Source organism: Eulemur rufifrons, chromosome 6 (assembly GCF_041146395.1).
Source record: "Eulemur rufifrons isolate Redbay chromosome 6, OSU_ERuf_1, whole genome shotgun sequence".
NCBI lineage: Eukaryota > Metazoa > Chordata > Mammalia > Primates > Lemuridae > Eulemur > Eulemur rufifrons.
In genome coordinates, this window is record NC_090988.1 from 69890928 (window position 1) to 69905061 (window position 14134).

General features: G+C 37.7%; 1 protein-coding gene across 3 annotated transcripts in view; it reads left to right on the plus strand.

Annotated features, from left to right (window-relative positions):
- The window catches only part of NELL1 (neural EGFL like 1), a 720354-nt gene that overhangs the window by 297128 nt on the left and 409092 nt on the right, over positions 1 to 14134 (plus strand). The gene's annotated exons all lie outside the window — the stretch shown is intronic.

Below are 14134 nucleotides of genomic sequence, written 5' to 3' on the forward strand. Positions count from 1 at the left end.
TTTCAGGTTTGAAGATATAGTGAGCAGTGCTGTGAAGAAGACAAAAGTGGGTTATATCTTGGACTCCTGAGAGTGAATGGGTGAGAGGACTGGTCACCGAAGAGGTAGCTGAGGTCTGAAAGAGGAGAAGCCACCACATCAAACTTTGCAGAGGAGATAGCAGATACAAAGGCTGCAGAGCAGGTGCAAGCTTGGCCTGTTTGGAGACACAAGAAGTCCAATGTGGGTGGGTGAGTTGGAGGACTGGGAGGTGGAGATGGAAGATGAAGTTGGAATGATAGGCAGAATCAGATCCGCGGGGCATTGTAGAGCAGGGGAGGGAATTTGGGTCATTGAGCCTTGTTGCGGTGGAGACACCAGACAGCTCAAAGGGAGAGAACAGGCACTCTCTGTTTGATATTAGACTGACCCTACTGAGGTGGGATGCTACCTGGCTGGAGCCCATATTCAAGAGGGCTCTCATGCCAACCTGGCCCAGTGGGTGAAGCTGGAACTGTTGATTAGTTATAGCTGGATGGTCTGTGTTAGGAGGACCCATTCTGAAGTTAGGTGTACTTTCATGGCTTTGAGCTTTCTTCAAGAGGCTTCAAGAGTTCAGGGCAGGAGCTCTCCTCGGGGAGCTCAGAGGGGTACACTCGGCGCTACATCCTCAGTGTTAGCTGGTAAGCAGCAGATGGTGCTAGGAAAACCATCTTGAGTCCCACATAGCTAAGGGAAAGAGCCCATTAGCCTTTCGCTCTGTCTTTTCTGTCTCTTTCAAGAGCCTCCTGCCTGCCACAGGCTCCATCAGTCAAAAGCAGAGGGCGCTGGAGAAATTGTCAGGCCCAGAAAGCTTTTCCTAAAACATAATTGTTTGGCAAAATTGCTTTTCTTTGTATATGTGTCCATGTTTACAATAGGTGTCTTGCAGGCTGCAGGGTGCCTTACTTGAGCGAATGTGTCTTTCTGATAAACCAGATTCTTGGTCAAAATCAATTTCTGTTTATATGGAATCTAGACAATAGGAATAACAACAGCAACAAAAAACTTGATGTATTTTTTTTCCCATTAACTATTTTGTAGTTTCTTCCTATGTATCTTTCAAAATATGATTGTTTTTCCTGATTTCAAAAGTAATACATTTTCATTGCAGAAAATTTGAAATGAAGAAAAATCTCAAAACCAAAATAAAACCATCCATAATCCTATCACCTAGAGATAAACTACAGTTAACATTTTGATATGGACTCTTTCAGTTTCTACATGTCTGTCTTCCTCTTTCTTTTTCTGTCTTTCCCCCTCTCTATAATATGAATACTTTCCTGTTTATAAATTAGGACCATAGTGGACTTATTATTTGTTAACATCCTTTTTCATATAGTATATTCTTCAGCCTTAAGGATTCCAGACCATAATTTTTCATGACTTCTTGCATTGTAGCTTCCATGTACTATAATTCTCTAAAGTTTAATATTTTTTAAACACAGTGTTGTGATGACCTTATATATACATTTTGTGAATAAGTGTACTTTTTTTCTTAGAACATATGGAATGGCTAAGGAAAATGGATTCTATGATTTTAGGGTTCCTGTTAAACCTACCTTGTCCTCAAAAAATGTATGTAACCATTTATACCCCACAGTGTAGGTAAGTGCTTTTACCCCCACCACTGATATTCTAGTTTTGAGTCTTTGCTAATTTGGTAGGAAACCAGGTGACCAGCCCATTTTTTTGTTTTAATTTACATTATTCTTTTACTGATATGTTAAATATTTTCATATGCATATTACACATTTCATTTCTTTTGTGAATTGCAGATTTATGCCCTTTGCTCATTTTTCTACTGGTGTATTCATCTTTGTCTTTTTGATTTTTATGGCTTAAAAATATGTTCAGTTATTTTTTAAGTGTGTAATTTGCCTTTTAATTTTGTTTATGGTGTTTGTGTATTGACAGAGGTTTTTGATTTAACTCAGATGCTTAAAATCTTCCTCACCATTGCTTCTTTCTTTGCTTTTATGATTTGAAAGGTATTCCTGAATGGTGGACTATTACCATTTCTACATTATTTTATAGATTAATTTTAAACAATTGATTATTTCTGATTTGCCTTGCCTTGTGGTATAAGGTAGGTGTCTAGTATTATTTTTCCCCCCAAATACTTGATCAACTGTACCAGAACTATTCATTAAATAACCCTCATTTTATGGCTAATTTAAAATGGCTTTTATCACATGAAAAAAATTACATATACCTATGTCAGTATTTTAGTTTTTGTTGCTTTACCCTATGTTTTTAATATCAGACTATATAAATTTTCAGCTCAATTTATTTTCTTTCTTTTCTTCTTTCTTTTTTTTCCTTAAGACTTCTATTACTCTTCTTCTTTAATGATTTTCCCAGACGGTGCTTCTAATAATTGTATCAAATTTTAAAAACATTTTCATTGGAACCATGTTCTAATGAATGCATATAAAATTTACATTTATAAATTATTAATTTTGAGAGCATTGATATCTCAACACAATATCTCTTTTGCAAGTCAACTTCCATATCCTTCAATAAAATTTTAAAGTATATTTTCTTTTTACAGGCCTTGCATATTTCTTTATAAATTTATTACTGTGTGTTTAAGCATATGGTTCACTAATACAAACAGAAATGTTTTCTTCTGTTATCTTTTCTAACCGATTGTTGGTCCTATTTGGGAAGGATGATCTGTGGGTTTATTTGTTAACTGATCTCATATTGAATGGAGGAAATACTGAGGAGAGATTGGTTAAACATGGGCAAGATGGGACAGTTGGGTCAGGGGTGTCTCTTGGGAGGTCACACACCTGTGTGTATTGTTTCTCTTTCATCTGCTGTTCCGCATACAGTTCAGCATTGTGCTGAGCATACCATAGAATCTCAGTAAAAATATTCTTAAAAAATACTCTTGGGTTATTCAAATAATTCCTTTCTACTTCTGCTAACAGGGAAGGAGGGCAGGGGGGGGAAATATTGATTTTCGCTCTGTATACTTTGCAATATTGTCATATCTAAGGCAATGCATTACTACCAACTGTTAACAGTTACTGAGCACCATCACCAGTCTAGGCGCTGGACCAAGTACTAAACATGGATTAATGCATTGAAACTTCATAACATGCTTATGAGGTAGGTATTTTATTACCTCCATTTTGAAGATAGAAAAGCTGAAGTGAGAATTTTCCAGAAATTTGCCCAGGTCACAGAAACACAGAAACTTTGAGGCAAGACGGTGCAGTTCCATAGCCTTTGTTCCTGTGTGCCGAGCCAGTAATACGCTGCTTCCTGGGCAAACCCCTCATGAAAGTCCCTTCTAAGGAGTAATATGACATCATATTGGCTATGGCAGTGTGACATGATACTGGCAGATAATGCTACCTTATTTGCTACTTTCCAAAAGCCAAACTTTCTATAGCTGGGATCCAATGCTAAAGGGATCCTACTGCAGCAGAAAAATTCCCCTTCAGAAGTGAGGAGGTTTTTCCCTGTTTGACTCTTCATCTACCTCCTGTGTGACTTATTAGTCACCTTCCCTTTCTGGCCTCCGTGTCATCATATGAAAAATGAGGGTGGATGATGTAAACTTCAGGAAACTTTTTAGAAACTCCAGCAACCTGTAGTCCCCAGCAATCTTTTTGGGGACCTACTTTTTAAATAAACACTTATCTGAGACAGACTATGTGTTCATGCAAAGTAGAAAGGTCATTCTTTTAATAAATCAATTGCTTTACCAAGCTCCTCTATTCATTCCATTCCATTCATTTTTTATTAAAGTTTAAAATAAATATTCCTCTAAACATCAGTGTACACCAAATGAAACCCTCCATATTTGCCAGTTGATAGAATCACTGAAGTTTAGAACTAGAAAGTATATTAGAGACTATCTAGCAAAGACAAGGAAACTGAAGCTCTAGGACACTGAATTACTTCCTGAAATCACACAGTGAGTGGGTGACAGAAATGTGATTCAAAACCATGTTTGGCTTCTGGCTACATATATTATGGCAATGGTTTCCATCGTAAAAATATTTTGGTAGCGAAGACCTAAAAAATTGAAGAAATTTCTAGGAGTAAAGGGTTAGAAAAGGGGCGCTAGGGTCTCAGAGTTTGAAAGCTTTAAAAATAAAGGACAATTATGAACTTGATATACATATGATTGAGTGAATCCTTAATATATTAATAATTTTGTCCAATAAAATAATAATGTAGGAAATACGTAATGAAAGACAAATGAATACTTGGTATATTCTGTATACAAAAAGCAAGCTGGCGGATGAATGTTTAATGAAATCCTTTTTAAAAAATTATATCAATATCTGGAAATATATCCCTAAAATATTAAAACTGGCTATAGATTATGCATAATTTTTTAATTTTTTTTACCTATCTATGTTTCTTTATTTTCCGATAATGATCATACATTATTTTCATACCAGGAAAAAATTAATACTTGAATTACTTCCAAAGACATTTAAATGGTTTAAAGAAATTACTATTTTTTCTTATACTTCCTCTTTTATAAAGAGAGTTTCTCAAAGTACCCCAAGAATGGAAAAACAAGCATCACATGTACTCACCAGAAAATTGGTTTCCCTGATCATCACCTAAATACACATCTGGGAACGACACCAATCGGATATCAGACTGAGGTGGGGGGGTGGGGGAGGGGATGGGGGTATGCCTACACAATGAGTGCACTGCGCACCTTTTGGGGAGTGGTAACACTTGAAGGTGCTGACTCGGGAAGGGGGGTTGGGGAAGGGAGGGATATATACCTACATGATGGGTGCAACGCGCACTATCTGGGGAACGGACACGCCTGGAGCTTTGACTTGAGGGGAAAGGCGGTACATGGGCAACGTATGTAACCTGCAATTCTGTATCCCCCATAACAATAAGATGAAAAAAAAAAAAAAAAAAAAACCGCTAGGTTGTTTGCCATCTTTCAGCAAGCAAGTTGAGTTTGAGCTCAAAATTTAGGCTATAGAAGGCCCCAGAGTATAAACAATGTCATTGTATACAAGGCCAAGTCCTCTCTCTACAGAGTTTTTAATACTCACCAGTGGGTATAGCTCCCATAATATGCAACTGATAGGCTCATGGAGACAGGGACAAGTATATGGATATGGGCCCACAGATACCATATGAAGCAAATTTGTATGAAATTGCTGCCTAGTTTAGGCATAGAGATTCATAAGTTCATTATGAATTTTTTAAAAACTCATTTTGAGTTACTTAGTCTAAAAATGTATTATCTGTATATGTTCCTATTTTCAATTATAATAAGATAGTTTGGGTCTGACAGTCATCTTCTGAAATGAAAACATGATTTAATAAAATGACATTTTCCAAGCTTTAAGTGAAGCAAATGTTTGGATTAGCTTGTTTAAATTAAATTGTTGTTTTCTTTTGCTTTTATTAGTAAGCACACTTCATGTCATTTCTTGTTTCACTGCACTGTGCATTGAGATTTGTTTTGGAAGTGGGCCGGGAGACTTCTGAGCATTTGACCCTGTTTTCATAGTGACACTTACACCTCTGATAGCTGAAACCCTAATGATGATATCTGTGTTTATCTTCTACCAGTAAAGCAAGGTGATCTCCCAGGCCTACTATGGACTTTAGTTTTTCTTTCTGAACAGTACCAAGTGCATTTTTGTTGGTTTGGGGGGCTATGTAATTAACTGAGACGTAGCAATGGATTATTTGTACTAATATAAAAAGGGTAGAGCTCCAGAATATCTTATGGTAATGTGACATCTAGTCTTGCTGAAGGTGCTTGGTCTTGCATTGTAGCATCAGAGAGACTAGCTATGGGGCTTCCAACAGACTTGTAGGACATAATTCCTTTCCTCCCACTCTTTCATTGTTGCGTTATCTCTGGTTTTGTGTCAAGTTTCAGAGTAAGATTCGTGATTTCTCTGCAAGGGGAAAATGAAATCCTATGGAATATGGACCCAGATCCACCTTTGGTAGCCAGGCAATCATCATGTTATCTGGTCTCCTGGTTGAGTACTGTTGGCCTTTGCATTCTCAACACTTAATGTTGTACTGGACACATGATGAATTGTGAAATCCTACTTACCTTTCGGGGCTCAGCACAAATGATACCCTTCTCCAATGCAGAACAAAGGTTTACATACTCACCTCATGTGGCACTTAGTTTTCCTTAACTCTCCATATACTGTGAATTTCTAAGTTTCCTGAAGGCACAGACTACGTTCTATTCTAATTTTTATCGGCAGATAAAATAATATGTCCAACTCAGAGTCAATACTCAATGAATATTTGCTACTTTGGCTGAGTGGAAACTTGGGATTGTCCCAGCTGCTTTTTGTACTGCATTCTGAATTTAAGAGAGCCTTTCTCAAATGTTCCTCTCACCCTCACAGCTTAAAAAGAGTCTTGCTTGTTCTCTCCTGGCTTTAGTCCTGATGACACCAAACAGTATCCCAGGAGGAAATTCTTAATTACCCTGGTGTAATATTTTATTTCACCAAGTCAAAGAAAAATCAATTCTACCAACTCAGAGAAATTAAGAGTTTCCTCCTTTCTGATGTATACTGAGGTCTGAAAGTGATTAACATATATGGCTGGATTCATCCTCTGCAGGACAGTTGTCATCTCTTTTCTGCCCTACACGACACTGGGGATGACAGAGCATGGGGACGAATAAATAGGGCTGCTTTTCACTAGTGCTTCTTCCATTGTTGCCATTGGAATTAAGGGGAATGGAACAGGCTCTTGTTGGGTCAAAAGGTGGGCCTATGTCCTTAAATTTTAAAAATCAGTTCATCTCATGATATTTTCAAGAGCCCATCTGCCTGGGCCCACCACACCAGCCACAGTGAAGAGTGCTTTATGCTAATGAACCACATGGGATTAGGCACATTAATTAGGTAAATAGGACCTTAATGTCTGTCACTCTGCTTCTGCTGCGAAGACCATGTTGTCACCATTCATTTCCTCAAGCCATTTCAGTGGCTCCAGCCTCTCTTAGCACAGCTGTGGCTCTGGACTTGCACAGCCTGAATTTGAATCTTGACTGCACTACGTATTAGCTTTGGGACATTGAGCAAGTACTTAACCTCTATGAGTTTCAATTTCCCCTTCTGTGTTATGGAAATGATATAATTTACTTCATAGGATTATTGTGAGGATTAAATTAAATTATATAATACATGTTAAAACTTGGTAATTATAAGCACTTAAAAATGTTAGCTATCTTTGTTAACTAATAAGTTATATCATTTGCTTCCTGTGAATATGTGGTTTAGCTATGCCATCGTTTTCGTGGGGGGTGGTCTTTGCATGTGTATATGTTTTTATAAAACGTTTCAACCTAGTTCTCCTTATACTTGCCGACATCTGGTAAAATGTTATATGATTGATTTCAGAATCCCATTATATAGCAAATAATGAACCAGAGTGTAATAAAAAGTAAAATACAAAAGAAAATACTTAAATTGTCTAAGACTAGCTCCATTATGTCTATTAAAAGCCGTTGTGTTTGTGGATGTCCTCTCTTTTTTTATGCCCAAAGGGACTTCAATATCACAAAGTCTAATAACCAGCCTGAAGCTGCTAGCAGATTTGTTAGTTTTTTTCTACTGTATGCACTAACCATGGATTTACACTCTGGGATATAACAGTAAACAGGACAGATAAGGTCTTAGCTCTCATAGAGCTTATTATCTAGTGGAAACAGACAGTAAGCAAACGCATGCATGCATGAGTGTGTGTGATGATTTTAAGTCATGAGAAAACACTAAGAAAACCAACCGGAGTAATGAGAGAGACTTGACTGGGGTGGAGTGACGGTAGGATTGACTTTGGCGAGGAGATCAGGGAAGGCTTCACTGAGGAGGTGATACTTCATTAGAGCTTTGGAGTATGCACCAGTGTTGGCCAGGTAAAAAGAAGAGGGGAAGCTGTTCCACTGTCAAATATTAGTTAAGAAATTAGACTTTTTCAGGTCAAGGATTTGGTTTTCAAGTCCAAATCCACTTTTGAATAGCTGGCCTTGGACAAGGTATCTAACCTCAGATGAGTAGTCATCTGAAAAAAAGGCTTGCAGTAAGGGTTACATAAAATATATGTCTTACGTTGATTGTTGTGGTACCTTCTGCAAGAAAAATGGGCTGTCATTAATATTTGCAAAGGCCTTGCAGTGAGAGAAAGGGCTTAGGCTATGGATGAGAGAGAAGCAAAGTTCCCTTTTACTTCCCCTTTGGAGAACTAGAAGTCGTGGGATTTCTGTCCTTTCCTACTCACTTCTCTAATTTGATTGGTCAGAGTTTGAGACGTTCACTGAGCCATGTTTCCCTAGGTGAGGTGAATCTTCTCTGTAGGAATGGTCTTTGTTCTCCTAAACTGGCAAAACTCCTGCTCTCCCCCAACATTTAGCCTCTAGCTTTATATTCTCTCCCCTTGAAGGAAGTCAGTGAGGCTGGACCTCCCTCAGGCTAACTATTCTCCAGATTGTTTACTTGTAAATAGTTGGTCTATTCTCCCCCAGGGCAGTTTCAAATGTCTAGAACTATGCTGTCCATATAGGGTAGGCACTAGCCACATGTGGCTCTTGCTTGCACTTGAAGTGTGTTTAGTCCAATTTGAGATGTGTTGTAAGTGTAAAATACACACCAGATTTTGATGAATTAATGTGAAAAAAGTAAAATATATCATTAATAATTTTATTATAATTTGGGGTGATATTTTAGACATGGGTAGACTAAAATACATAACATTGATTTCACCCTTTTTACTTTGTGAAAGATGGTTACTACAAAAATTAAAATTATTATAAGTGGCTCAGATTTGAGGCTTATATTATATTTCTTTTGGATAGTGCTGATCTAGAAGTATGAGAAGATTAGAAGGCTCCATTCTCCCTTAGATCTAAGCTATAGTTGTCAATCCTATTATCAATAAATATATTAATTAGATACCTTTTGGCTAAAGCTCCTTTTCGGTTTCATAAACTAGTTACAAACCAAAGGATGGAAGGAGTAAACTTTGGTCCCCTTGTCTCCAATGTATTAGGACTATATTTCCACATCAGTTGCTATACTGCAATTCAGTCCTGGCACTAACCCTGGGGTTAGCAGTCACTCTTCAAGTTAAAGGGCACAGTCCACAGCAAGACTTCCCTCACTGCCGATCACCTGACTGCAGTTGGGGGGTTCTCCTGGCCTTGTTCAGGCTTGATAATTTCCTGGAACAAATCATAGAACTCAGGAAAGTTTTATATCATGATTATGATTATAGTTTTATCATAAAGAATACAAATCAGGAGCAGTAAAGTGACAAGACACATAAGCTGAGGTCTGTGGGGGTCCTAAACACAGAGCTTCTGTAGCTTCTCCCCATGGAATGAGGGTGCCTCACCCTCCTGGCTCTTCAAGATGTTCACCAGCAAGGGAGCTCCACTGAGCTTCAGTGTTCAGAGTTTTTTTTTTTTTTTTTTTTTTTGGTTTCATTACATAGGCATGGTTGATTGACGCATCAGCCATTTGATTGAACTCACTCTCCAACTCCTCACTCCCTGGAGGTCAGGCTGGCTCTAAGTCCAACCCTCTAATCATGTGCTGGTCTCTCTGGTGACTGGTCCCCATCTTGAAGTTATCTAGGGCCCAGCATGAGTTACGTCATTAGCATAAACACCTGTGAGATCCAGGGGGCTCATGAATAACAAAGACACTTCTGTTACTTGGGAAATTTTAAAGGTTTTAGAAGCTCTGTGCCAGGAACTCAGGACAGAGACCAACAAAATCTTTGTTATACAACAGACTGAAAAGTCCAGTGTGGAAAGAGCCGGGAGACTGATTCACCATTTAACTAATGTTCATTAAGCCAGGTATTGTTCTAGACACTTGAAATATGTTAGTGGATATTAAACATTCCTGTCATTATGGAACTTATATTCTAGTGGGTGAGACAGATAATAAACAAACAAACTAATAGATGCATCCATTATAGAGGATATTAGAAGGTGGTACCGTAGGGAAAAGCAAAAGTAGAACAGGGATTGCCAGTGCTAATGTGGTGGGTTGTAATTTATTATAATATGATGGTCAGAGTACGTCTTACCAGACAGTGACCTTGAAGCAAAGACTTGGAGAAGGTGATGCAGTAAACCCTGCAGAAATCTTGGGGAAGAATGTTCTAGGACAAGGCAATAGCCAGTGCAAAGGCCTGAAGGCAGATATGTTCCTGGCATGGTTAGGAATCAGCCAGACCAGGGAAGACAGTGGGAGAGGAGAGAAAGAAAGGCAGCAAGGGTCAGATTGTGTAAGGCCTTGTAGATCATTATGCAGACTTCAGATATGATTCCCTTTGGAGAATTTTAAGCTGAGGAACTGACTTCCTCTTTAATAGATTCACTCAGGCTGCTGTAGTAAAAATTGTCTATAATGAATAGAAGGCAGACCTGCTTTGCTTTGAGGCAGTTGTCATTATCCAGGCACAAGATGACAGTAACTCAGAACAGGGTGATGTAAGACAGGAGGTGGTGAGAAGTGGTCAGATTCTGGATGTATTTTGAACATGGAGCCAATAGAATTTCCTCTGAAATTGACAAGTGAGGGATTGAGTGGTCCAAGGTTAGACTGGGCACTGGATGTCTTCTAGGCTGTGATAAGAAGTTCAGATTTTATCCTAGGTACTATGGGAAGCCACTCAAGAATGCAAGCAGTAGAGTGGCCTGATTATATTAGCATTTTGCAAAAGTCACTCTGGAGGTTCTGTGGAGGAAGGATGGGAAAGGGGGAGTAAGTGGATGGTGGGGGTTGGCATTTAAACTCCTTGTGGGTGTTGGGCACTCTTTCATTAAAGGACTCTACCCACTTCATATTAAACATATTAAAATGTACCCACATTCCCTATTAAATAGCAATTTTGCTGTAAAAATTTTAAATGAGTTTAATAATTTTGTTTTTAGAAGTTTTGGCCTGGCTTACCCATTTAATTCATGAATGACCTTGATTTCTCAGCAATCATTTTGCATGCTCAAGATAAGTGAGAAAATCTAACTTACAAATTTTTTTCAGATATAAAGATATTTTTGACAATTTATAAATTTGACAACGTAGAATTTAATGACAATGGTATATTTTGTAGATAAAACAACACATCAATGTTGATTGTGTAGTTTTCTTTTTGTATTTTTGAGCACATACTGTGTTTTTTTCTTTTTCTTTCTTTTTTTTTTTTTTTTTAACAGGTCTCAAAGGTTTTTATAGGCTCCTAAAAAGCTTATAGGCTCATAAGCCTAATGGATTAAACGACTCTGGATATCAGGAGAACAGTTAGATAGCTGTTTTATTTGAGAGGGACCTTTAAGCTGGTTTACCCTAGCTTCACGAAGGCAGGATTTTAGGGAAACCCAAGTGTATACGTTTCCTAGCATTTGTTGTATAGTTTCTATATTTACTTTTCAGAAATCATCTTGTATCTCTTAGACATGTTGATCTTGAATTTACTAGACTGAATGGAGATTTTGCTCCTTGACTTAGTTTGCTATAATATGGTCTGTTTGTGTCACTGTGGAAATAATTTCCACCCTGATTCAGTGAGAATGGCTACAGAATTATCAAGTGGCTGGGAAAAAAACAGATACAAAACATTGATTTTGTTTTTACCACCCTTGATAATGGATTCCCTTTTTATTTTCCTGGTAACCTGACATTGGATTGCATGTATTGAATTTAAAGAGAAATCTAGTCCCAGCTATCACATAGGGCTAGATGTGAGCTGTGGAGTAAATAACTCTAAGGAGACCCTGCTCATTTTAACTCTAAATTCACTTTCAGTTATTATAAAGCTGGGCAAAAGATTTTTCAATGAATCTGGGAAGAAATGTCTTTTCCTGATTCAACTGAGTAAGTACTTTTGTGATGAAATATTCTGATACCCTCTGTGCTTACAGAAGAATGAGAAATATCAGTTAAAAAAATCAAACCAGCAATCTTTAAAGATCAAGTATTTTCCCCTTATTTTTCAGAATGCTGTTGATGGGACCATTTATAAACATTTGTTCCTTTTTAGGGGAACTCATCTATGTCTGCCCTACATGTCCCAAATTCATTTGTAATTTTGAATATTACAATTTATCTGATTTGTAGCCTTTTGATGAGTGGGGTTCCTAGTTCCGCTTTTAAATGAATATAGTTCATCAAATTTGATTGTTCTCTTGTGCTCATTTGCTCTGGAGTCCTTGCTAGTAATGGAACAAAAGGCTTTCAGGCTGAATATTTGAGTGACAAATGATGACACCTTTTTCCCCTTTACCTTACTTTAAGCTGCCAATCTGCTCACAAAGACATTGTGTCTCCCAGTTCTTGTAGTACACCACTTTCTTTCCTATGATAGAAAACCTTGACAGTCGGCACTGGAATTGTGTTCATCATCTGATCATCTCATGTTTTGCATTTGACAGTTGTTCAAAACAAGTATTTTACTTTTTTCTTCTCTTACTGTATTAGTGGATTTGGTAGCATGATGTTTCCTGCTCTTGTTTTTGTTTTGTTTTTAATATGCCATGAAAAAGCACAAAATGAAATAGTGAAAAAATATGGGCTATAGATTTAGACTTTTCAATCTATAGCTTTTCCCTCCTCTGGGTGTTTTGGGCAAGTTAATTGACTTCTCTTTTTGTTCATCAGGTTGTTCATCTGTAAAGAAAGATTGCTATCATTCATTCAATGTGCATTTATTGAGGACTCCTATGTTCCAGGTAGTGTTCTAGGCACTGGACATATATTTAAAACATTGATTAAAAAAATTCCTGCCCTCTTGGATCTTGCCTTTTATTAAGGCTTGAATGAGATAGGGCATGAGGCCATCTGACACATATAGTTCGTAACTATTAATATAATACTATATCCATTGACCTTTTCTCCCTTTACAGTAAGGAATTAGCTTAGTGAAGGTATATTTATCATCATTATTATTAGTAGTAGGATTATTTTATCTCTGTTGGTTTGCTTTTAAGTCTGAAAGGGGCATTTGTGGTGAAGTTGTTGTTTTTAAAATGAGAATCCCTAAAAAATACAAGGAAAGCAAATGATCAAGAGAGATTTTTGGACAGCACATTAAGTCAGATGTCCTAGATTCTGACTGCTTGGGAGAGTTGAAACCTTCTAAATTTTGCAGACATGACATTTTCTGAAAGTCTTGCATTTGAAAGTAGCGTTCAAAATCTCACTGGCCCAGTCTGGGATGAAACACTCTCTCTACTTGGAGTACAGCTTGGTCTGCTGAGACCATAGTTCTATATATTGGAAGGAAGCCTGGTCACAATGCTCGGAGGAACATCTTCAGGAATGTTTTTGACCAGTGAAAAAACTGATGAAGAAACTTTACACAGAAGAGGTTTTTTCTACTTTGAGGAGAAAGGCATTAACAAAGGAGTCTAAAAACTAACAGGCAGCAAATACAAAATGCTTTGGAGAGTATTGGCTTGGTAATATACCATGAATAAGAAATGTTTCTAAAACTCTATATTCTTATACAGACTTGTCGCTTTCTTTGTTTTAAGTAAGTCCTTCTCCTAGTGGGAGGTGTGTTCATTCTGGTGTCTGGTGGACTTCAGGTATGTCCTAGACCCTTTGCCAGGATGGACACAAGGGTCTGTGCTGGAAGGGCCCTGCTTATAGAACAGAGTAATGATGCAGACAATGGCTAACATTTCTGGAGTGCTTTCCGCATGGTGTGTTCTGTTTTATACCTCTGACATATATTAGTTCATCTAATCTTCACAACAAATACTCTCCCCATTTTAGATATAGACATAGAGAACCAATTTGCCCAAGGCCATCGAGTTAATAAGGGTTTAAAGCTGGACTATCTCAGTCAAGTCTACTCTTTCCACTGCCTTAGATACACAGTGGATAATTCTGTGAGGGTTAGAATATACTGACTGGCCTAGAATAAATATAGAAATTGAATCGTAACTCTGTATGTGGGACTCTGATTCTCTTCTTACTTCTTTTTGCCCTTCAACACACACATACACAGAAACACACATACATGCAAACACACATATATGCAAAGATACATGGGTACAGCCAGTGGGTGCAGGTGCTGAGAGTGTAACCATTAGCTCAACTTTGCAGAGTCAGAGGAA